Here is a 10,870-nt window from a genome sequence, read left to right as displayed (position 1 = left end):
GCCCTGGAACATCCTTAGGCCGTGAACACATGTAAATGGGGTTGTTGAGCCTTAAAACCCTTCCAAATCACCATTGGAGCTTAGATATGGCTTAAGGACTTATTGGATTGGACTTAGAACACCTTGATTATCATTTTTGAGGAGTAAACATGAGTTTACTGCCCAAGAACATGCTTGGGCCGTAAACTCATATGCATGGTTAGTAAACTCCTTTTTGTGTGTTAAAATGCAACTTACACACCTCATAAGCCTTGGAATAAATCCTAGAACCAACTAAAAATTGTTTGGGGACCTTAAACATGGAAAACACCCTCTAAATGAGAGTTTACGGCCATGACACCCCAAGGACAAGTTCCAGGTCCGTAAACTCCTCTATATGAGTCATTTGATGCCAAAAATTCATCCCAAGGTTTGTAAAATTGAGTTGAATCACATGTGATTGATTTTAGGCCACCAAAACATCATATGAATATGTGTAGGGAAGCTTACGGCCGTAAACACTTAGTTTACTGCCGTAAACACCTAAATTAGTCCCTAATTTGTCCATATTTCATTCCATTGCCTTGAAACAACTTCTAGCATCACCCTTAAAATATTTCAAGGCCATTTAGCAATTTAGAACCCCCACCATGAGTTTATGGCCATAAACTCATGGGAAATGGTCAATTGGGCTGAAAACTCTTATTAGAGTTTACTCTTGAAGAGTAAATTCCATTCCAAAGCCATACAAGTCCTTAGATATCACCCGGGTCACTCCAAACACTCGATTTGAAGTGTTTTCGCATCTTGGAATGTTTAGGTGTATCTAATTAGTGATTTAAATCTAATTAGATATATTTGTGTATTATTTAATATTACATAGGAACCTCGCTCGTATTCAAGCCTCGATTCGATGTTTAGCATCTTAGTCGTCACATTCCGCGTCCGGTGAGTTCATACCCCTACCCTTTTTCAATGGCTTTTCAATGTTTTCAGGGGGAATACAAGCAAAAGTACAAGAATATTTTGTACTTAAACATTTTTATTTCATTAGAATGTTTCATATTTCACTTGCTTTTATCAATTGAAACCGTATTAATCAACTGTTTAACTTGTAGAACCAGTTACAAACCGATTTCATATCTTATTATATAATGTTATATTATATATTTCACAAGTGATTTGTACCATAATATTATTGTTAAAAGCATTAGATTAGTTTATATGTTTTGTCCTCGTTAACACTCCATAGAGATACGCGAGTGGAGGATCATCTTTATAAAAAGAACATAGACCAAGCTTTTAGCATTATTACTTGTAAATTTGTTAATCCTATATAATTGGAGACACGTCCTCGGTGAACACTCCACATAGATATGCGAGTGGAGGACCATCCCCGTAACCAGAATCTCTTAGATAGGGAGCGTGACTTGAGTGTATAGATCTATACGGGGCTGACTACCCCGCAGCTGGCTGCTAGCTACAGTCGAACCGAAATGGTTCAAGGGTGACGAAAGTCATAAGGTGATGTGGACTACTTATTTCCATATCTAGTCTATTGTATGGTTATGGAACTCGCAATTAGGATAACAGAGATTTATTTAATAGTAATAATGGATAAAGTAATTAATTTACTTTGTTAATATTAGTTTTATATATGTGTTAAAACTAATACATCTTTCACAATTGATAACCAACATTTAGGAAAATATGGGATTTTCCTGGGAAAGACACTTGTACATAACAAGAAACGTGTAACATTTCAGATAATAAAACTTTACATTTCATAAGAGCAATCATGTTTTCAGTGTACATCTTTTACATTACATTTTGGATTTGGTAACCAACACTTAAGAAAATATGGGATTTTCTTGGATAACCACTTTTTCAGAAAACTAAAGGAACCTTGTTCATTTTCATAAAACAAACCACTTATGAACTCACCAGCTTTATGCTGATTTTTAAAATGCTTGTATTCTCGGGTTCTCCTTAGACAGGTATCTCGCGTCCTTTTGCAGAAGATGGAGCGTATGAAGTCACGTCTCTCTTTTGTTTAACTTATGTATCTATGAAACTTGTATCACTCTACTTTTGAACAGATGTAATGAAAACTATGTAATGCAATGCTTTGTGTTTTACTGCGCTTACTATGTACATTGGTTATGATATTCAACGTTGAGTCCACCTCGGAAACGTTTCCGCCTTTGGTTTTCGGGGTGCGACAACTAGAGGATGATCTTCCAATCTATTTGGATGATGACCATGATGAAGACTTTTCGGATGGTGCTAACCCTGAGCCTGAGGTTGATAACCTACCCCTAGTGACTCCCATTCCAAATCCTAACCCTCCTCCGGCTTTTCATGGCCCGACGCCTCCTTAGGTGGAATGCTTGGAGACATGGAGTGAAGAGCAAGATAAACCAATGTCGTTTAATAGAGACCAAAGGTTCTATAACCTGAGCGAAGGAGGCTCAGCAGACAGAGTCCTACCAATCCTGGTCCGTAGGGTTGCCCAAAAAAAATTTAGGGCAGGACAACTCTCCATCGTATCGCATAGGTTGATGCCTATGCAAGAATGCATACCATCCGCACCAATCGTCTTGAAAACACTCGTGAGAGATCTGAGAGAGACCATGAGACCCTGCTGCAAGCACTAGCTGAAACTCGAGCCGAAGTCATAGAGCTCCGTGTACGGCAGAGGGTGTACGAAAGGCACCTGCTAGATTTGGAACAACAACTGACTGAACTGAGAGTTCACCAGAGGAATGCCCGTCAGCAGTAGGAGATGATTTACTTTCCTTCATTGTTTTAAGGAACCGTGTTCCTATGTATGTCCCAAGTAGCACTTTTCTATGTAACTATCTTGTCCTGTAAGTACTTTTAGTTAGGCCTTTATGTTGTCAAAGATTTTTCTACTCTGGATATGATCTAACACCTACTGCAAGGTCAATTTTCCCAAACTCATTACATCTTAAACATCAATGATATTGATAGTCGGCTAACTTCTGTGTCACTCTTTGTTTAAATACCTTCATCATACTTTCATTGGAGTCTATCTGAAACCCCTTCTAGTCAAGTTACTGGACTATAGTAATTTAACTCCAAGATCATTTCCAATTCTTTTTCAAAGGTTGGATCACGTTATCCACTAACCAATAATACCCTAGTTTGGACGACAAATGTCTTGTGACCATTCTATGAACTTACTTCTACTCTTTACTAGGACTGAATCATAGGGATGTAGGTCAAACCCTCGAGAACATAATACTATTATTTACATGAACGATCGAAATACATCTAGGTTCAAATCATCATCACTCAAGAACTCCTTTTCTTTCATATAACAGAATCATGTCGTCATACAGAAATAGTGAACCGAGCAACGAAACCCCTATCCTTCATATCGACGCCACTACATTCCATGTCGCGGTAACAGCTGTCGTGACAGTTGTCCTTGCAAACATCAGCTTTGGCAACGCAAACACGACAGGCAAAGGAGTTGATAATTCCGATTGTTGTATGGATCCGGGAAGCCAACAAATGAGAACAGTCACGGACTTGCAAAGTTGTAAAACCAAGAAGAAGAAACGAAAGCGCCAAGCCCAAAAGGGGCGCAAGCGATCCCAAAGACTTGCCATGCTACAACAACAAGTGGCAACCCCTGCCATTTCAGCACTGATCGGACCATACAAGGGAAAACATCCGAAGTTTAACAAGTGTAGCTTTCATCATAATGGGACTTGCCATGAAATGCAATGCTACAATTGCCACAAAATAGGGCACCATGCCCGTAGCTGTGGCCCACCGGCACGACCCATCACTCAAGTCCCTGACATCGGGGTCAGCCCTGCATACTATGGTGGTGGAAAAACTGTACACTATAAAAGGAACAGTCCAAAGCGGATGAACAAAGAAAACAGCCGTGTCTACATAACTCTGAGTCGACACCTCACTTCCACCACCGATGCTAGTATTAGCCAGATATGTCACCAATGCAGCGAGATAGGACACCTCAAAAAGGATTGTCCAATAACAAAGAACTCCAGCGCAGACGGGAAGATACAAAGGATCACTGCTGCAGGAGAGACTACTTCGGACCCACGTTAAAGTAATTAAGGCATTTCGCTGTAACAGACTCATAAACCATTTAACACCAGTGCAACTAGAGTCTTATCTTTTATGAGATCCCGTCAGTCAAGGGACCCTCGTGCTACGTATACTTGCCTTTTGTAGTACACCTGGTTCGCAACATTAGTCTAGTAGTTAATCTAAAGTACTGAAACTCTATTAAAAGTTGCACTATTGTGTTTTGTTTGCAACACCTCCATGAACTAAGTCTAAATGCCTCTTTTTCCGAGTAGTCCGACTTTATCATACAACTTGAGTCAATTAGATCATCACAATACTAGTTTCGTGCGCACATATCTTTCTCTGTAAACGTCCTTCTAGTGAAGCCGTCATTCCAAAACTCCGAGGTACTCATGCATAGAGTACCTCATTTTTCGTAACCTTTTTGAAGAAACCTCAGCAAACCTCCTCATAATACCACTTGTACAGTACGTCAAGTTCAATCCAATGACCCTTACGGTTGATCTATCGCTGAAGAATGTATACATAAGGGTGGTATATAATCAAGGTTCTATAGGTTTAAAATTGATGATTCAACTTTAACTTCTTTTCCTTGTTTGGATGTGAGCTTAAAGAAGAATTATTTATTCGACTACCTTTTCAATCTTAATTATATACGAATCGTATACACGAGACTTTGATTGATGAACCATGTATGACTTCTAATATGAACTTCAGGACAGAGATTGCTCAAGACTATGAGTGATCGTGTCGTCATGCAAATAAACTTAGAATCCAATCAAAGGATACTCTTCTAACTAAATCGCACTACAGTCTAACACCTACGGAGATGCAAGAACCGTCCGGGTAACTTAACGAACTACTCAACAATAGAATTGAAAGAACAAGCTCCTCACCATGGAGAGCTCCTGTCTTATTCTTCAAGAAGAAAGAAAGCTTATTCGTAGGTGCATCGACTAATGGAGACCTCGACAAGATTTCCATTAGAAATCATTACCCTCTGCCTCGCATAGATGAATTGGTTGACCAATCGCAAGGAACGATTTACCTTTCAGAAATGGACCTGAGATCCGAATATCACCAGTTGCGAGTGTTAGAGAAGGATTTCTCGAGGACGATCTTCCAAACTCGATGCGGACGCTATGAGTCCATAGTGATACCCCTCGGATAAGACCAAAGCACCGGTAGTATTCACGAAATTAATGAATAGGGTATGCCATCCTTACTTGGATTAGTTCGTCATCTTCCTTATAAATGACCTACTTATCTACTCACGAACTAAGGAAAGAGTAAAGAAGCATCCACTACTCAACTTACTGCGCGAACTCAGTTACGTACATTCTACATGCCATGTCTCCAACTTGAAAAAGTGTCTGGCCGACGAGACTCTTGTTATCCCACTCGACGAGATCGAGATTAACGAGAGACTTAACTCCGTGGAAGAACCTGTAGAGATCATGGACCGAGAAGTTAAGCGAACGAAACAAAGCCGTATCCCAATCGTGAAGGTTAGTTGGAATGCCAAGCGAGGACCCGAATTCACTTGGGAGCGCGAGGATCAAATGAAACTAAAATATCCTTGTCTTTTTACATAGTTATTTGTAACTACTTATTTGCTTAAACTCTAATTTTGGGACGAAATTCCTTCTAATGGGGGGATGATGTGACAACCTGAAATTTCTATTCTGAACAATCATTCACTTCACTAGAAGTCAGAACTGTTTCTGCTAACTGTTAAGCATTTTGGAATCAGTTTGAGTGTTTTAAAGATTAGTACTTCAAGAGATAACACGAGAGAGGATGCCCTAGGGTTATTATGCATCAATATAGTCTCAAAACTCCAAGAGTTAAGAGTTTTCGACCCAAATAGTGTTTGTATCAAAAACCCCAATGGGTATAAATATGACACTTGGTCATATTTATCACTTTTTCACACTTTCAAGAACTAGAACTCAAAATCCTCTCAAGTATCATCCGATTTTTCTTCTTGATCTTCAATTTGGTAAGTGTTTCTTTCCATAACTAGTTGATATCTGTCACACCCCAAAACCGACGGCGGAAACGTTCCAGGGCGGAGGACGTCATGTTTAGTATCACAACCAATGTACATAGCAAGCATAGTAAACACAACCATTACATTACATAGAAATATTTACATTTGTTTGAAAACAAAGTGATACAAGTTTTATACGTATACATTATTTTAAAAAAATACATACGAGACTTCATTATGCTCCGTCTTCTCCAAAAGATCGCAGGGTACCTGTCTAACGTGAACCTGAGAATACAAGCAGTTTGAAAATCAGCATAAAGCTGGTGAGTTCATAAGCAGTTTGTTTTCGTAAAAGAACAAGTTTCCATTGGTTTTCTGAAAAAGTTGTTATCCAAGAAAATCCCATATTTTCTTATAAGGAAAGTTTAGTTATCCCTTTGTTACACAGTTTGGTTAAGAACAATTATGTTATCCCAGGAAAAACCCTTATTTTCCTAAAAGTTGGTGGTCGATTATCCATACACGAATGTCTACTATAATTAACACAAGTTTTTGTATTCGAAATTCTAAGTTCGCTCCGAGGATTATATATTAATAGACATGCTTTCGAAACTCTGATTTTTACTCAGAGGCGTATATTAGACGAAATTTCGAAGCTCTGGTGACACTCAAAGAAGTACACTAGATGTATGTTCGAAACTCTGGTGACATCCAAAGGCGTATATTAGATGTATTTTCGAAGCTCTGATGATATCCAAAGGTGTATATTAGACGTATCTGTAGGGTTTCAAAGCACTCCATGGATGATGGCAATGGGTCCCTGTGACGAATTCTAGGTTAAAAGCCCAAGACTTGACTTTTCCCTATAAATAGTCATGTATTATTCACAATTAGGGTAAAAAAGAGTGAGGCAAAATGTAGCCGCCACATGAGGTTTCTTATGTAGCGTTAGATTCTTTAGTCTATGCTGAAAGTGTAATTTATTCCTCATATTTGAATAAATCGAGTGATCATTCGACATATCTTCATATTTGTGTTTGTTCTTATTTTCCGCATCTTGTTCATCAAATCTCAATTAGGGTTTTAATCCTAACAAGTGGTATCAGAGCGGGTCTTTGAAGATCTATTGATTTTTGAAGAATCAGTTCTTGATTTGGTGATTTTCTGCACAAATTATTGAAGATTATTGGTGTTTTGGTGGTATGAAATCAAAATTCTGTTCAAGCTACTGTTCATGAAGATTTACAGAGTTCTTATTGTTCGTCGTGGTAATATGATCCAATTCTCTTTTCAATTCATTATTTTCCGTTGGATATAATATGATTTTTGATCAAAATCTTTTGATTCAATAGATCCTTGGTTTACCCTAACTCACGTGTTCGTACTGTTCACCGCTTGTATTTGGACATGAAACTCAATTTTTCCAATCGATATTAAGCCCAGTTTGTTACTGTTCATCGTGTTTTCTTTCTTGGGTCCAAATCGATTTTGTCCATTTGTTCAATCTGTTACTGGGTGTCTCAATTTTCGTTGACCTAAAGCTTTGACGATTGTTTCCTATTTTCTGTTCTTTAGTCCTCGTCGCATCCTTTATTCACAGAATCGAATCCATGAAAAAAAATCGTTATTATCAAGAATCGAAATCAAGCATTTTTTTTACATCGATTATCGAATGCTAGTATTTCTCTCTTGACTATTTGATTTTGAGGTTTGGTGTGTATCGTCTTCCGAATTGGTGAAGATCTTCTAATCGGAATGAATATCTTGTTGTGATGAAACCGATCTTGTGATCGGATTTGGAATGATGCATTTGATGCTCAGAATGAGTCGATGTGGAAGGAACTAGAACTGAATTTGATATTGTGACTTATATTTGCAATCAGAATCAAGCCTTTGATTTGGAAATTTTTGTCTGCATAAATGGCTTATTTGGAATGCAATCGGAACAAGAAGGATTGTGATGAAGAATGAAAGAATTATGAGTTCTTGCGAACGAATTGAATCTCACTAGGATGAACAATGGTCAATAATGAAAAGTCAAAATTGACTGTGAATTCGGTTGAGATTTCCTTGAATCTCATTGTGCTAGAAACGAAAAAAAAAAACAAACAAACCTGTTATTTCTATTCGCTTTTCACAAATGTCTTATATGCTCGGAACGAATCTGTGTTCATATGTTAGCACTTGGAATGGAAGGGCTTGAAGCGAAAGAAGAGTGAGAACAATAAGCGAACCTGTGAGTGGATTCGCCTTGGGGTAATGCTGATGAATTAGGACGGAACCTGGAACAACGAACTTGGGTTCGCTTGTCAATGGTTGGAGCGAACGGAGGAAGGACCGAAAGCGAAAGGAGTTTCGCCTGATGAAGATTGAAATGGAAATAAGAAACGAAAGGAACCGAACCTTCGTTTGGGTTCGCTTCAGGTGAATAATTCACGATCTTGGAACGAACTTATATTCGGTCGCATCAGGGTGCTCGGAACGAATGATTGATCAGCATTGTTGTTTGGATTCGGAGTTCGTGTTTTCGTTACCTGTTGTAAGGATTTGTTCGTTCATCAGGGCATAAATGGGTAAATAGGGAAGATGACTTCAAGTTACATATTTGGTCCCTGTATCTTCAGCAACATGAAAGCTTTGGTGCAATTTTCTAATTTATTTCAATCTAATGGGGAAAACGATGCAGAATTACTATTTAGCCCACTGACTTTCGGCAAATGACAGTTTCTGCCCAATATTCAGAATTGTTTGAAAATTTAAGGGCTGATGAATAAATTTGGATTTTTAATGCATATATTTTTTCGTGAACAGAAAAATAAAGATTCCATCAAGTCTTGGCGGTTCGGAAAGTCGTTTTTTGTGATAACGTCAGATTTTCACGATTTTTTTTTGGATTTTATACTTCATTGTGTATATCTTTTTTGTCGCGGGGGAGCTTAGTAAATTTTTATCCATTCAAGATCATTCTCATAACCATTTGAAGGCTTTATAATCATGTTTTTGATTATAAATCGGAGGAGAATTTGGTATGGCCATTCGAAATTGGATTTGTGACTTTTCAAAGTTTAAGATTTTTGATAAAGCTTATGGTAGAATTATGAAGGTAGCTTTTACAGCGGAAGTTCTTCATCGAGCTCTGCTAAAGCTTTTACAGAGAAGTATCATTTATAGCGGAAGTTGTTTATCGAGCTCTGCTAAGGACTTGTTATATCTCTGACTTCTTGTATTTTCTCGATCAAGTGGCGTTACGAATCATAAAGTTTGGGTTGTTACATGATATTTTTTGATGACTTATATCATTAGCTTATTTGAAAATCATTGTGACTTGGAGGGGGAGCTCTTCTGTCACACCCCAAAACCAAGAACGGCGGAAACGTTCTGGGGCGGAGGACGTCATGTACAGTATCACAACACAGTAAATGTAAATAAGCAAACAAGATCATCCATTGCATTAAATATATAATTTTAATACAAGTGTGTTCTGTACAGTTATAGACACCAAAAATAATGAAACACAAAATAATATGAGATGAGTCTTGAATGCACTCCATCTTCTCAAAAGCTGGCCTCGGTACCTGTCTACTGATGACCTGAGAATACAAGTTATTTTGAAAGAGTTTATCAGCATTAAGCTGGTGAGTTCATAAGTATTTTAGTGTCAATGTTTCTTGTAAAAACGTTTGAACCTGTCTCAATGTATAAGTTTGTAAAAATGTAAGCAAATGTTTGAAAGTGTTTGTAAAAGTTTGAATCTCTCAGAAAATCCTATATTTTCTATAAAAGTAACCTTCTACCAAGGCTAAACTGTTTTGTAAACTTGTCTGATGTAAAAGTGTGTAATTACCCAAGTATAACTATCATTTGTTAAAAATATAGTTTGTACACTAATGCTTAAGTGAGATTATCACTAAAATATGTAATGGGTAAATCATTGTAGTACTGTAGCTTTGTATAATAAGACTACTGCTGTACTAAATACTACTACCTTAAACCGGATTTTTATTAAGGTATATTGTGATTAATTGCACCATGCTATCGACTGATAATCAACGACATAATGAACGGTCGTAATAAGAAATGACGTTTGGCACCCGTAGACCTGCAGGTCCGGCTGTAGCTAGCAGCAAGGTGTAGGATAGTCAATCCAGTATAGATCTATACGCAAACTCACGCTCTCCCTCCAAGAGAATTCTGGCTACAACTCGGGCCATGACATTTAAGGCATGCCCGATACAGTGGATCACAATTGTTAAGTATTCATGTATATGTATTGTTTCTCGTATATATGTATATGTATTGTTTCTCGTATATCTGTATATGTATTGTTTCTAGTATATCGGTATATGTATTGATTCTCGTATATCTGTATATGTATTGTTTCTAGTATATCTGTATATATGTATTGTTTCTAGTATATCTGTATATGTATTGTTTCTAGTATATCTGTATATGTATGATCCTGCGTTACCCCGATGGTAACCAGCTAATGATGTACTGATGAGTATGAATATGGAAGTACTTTTATGTCTATACATGTATATATGATATATAAGTAATATGGAAACGACCTTCGGATGGTCACCCGAAATCCCACCAGACCACATCCAAATCGAGGAAAAGGAAATAGGGCGGATGGCATTCCTAAGCCTTTTGAACATTATTTATATATCCATACATATACGGGCATGCAATTGTATATATATAAAGCATAAATAAGTTTTCATAAAACATTTTAAAACATAAATATAATTTCAAGAGATGATTGACTTGATGTCGATCTATAAATCATTTTGAAGGCATACGTTGGTA

This window comes from Lactuca sativa, chromosome 3, assembly GCF_002870075.4.
Source record: "Lactuca sativa cultivar Salinas chromosome 3, Lsat_Salinas_v11, whole genome shotgun sequence".
NCBI lineage: Eukaryota > Viridiplantae > Streptophyta > Magnoliopsida > Asterales > Asteraceae > Lactuca > Lactuca sativa.
This window is presented reverse-complemented; position numbering follows the sequence as displayed.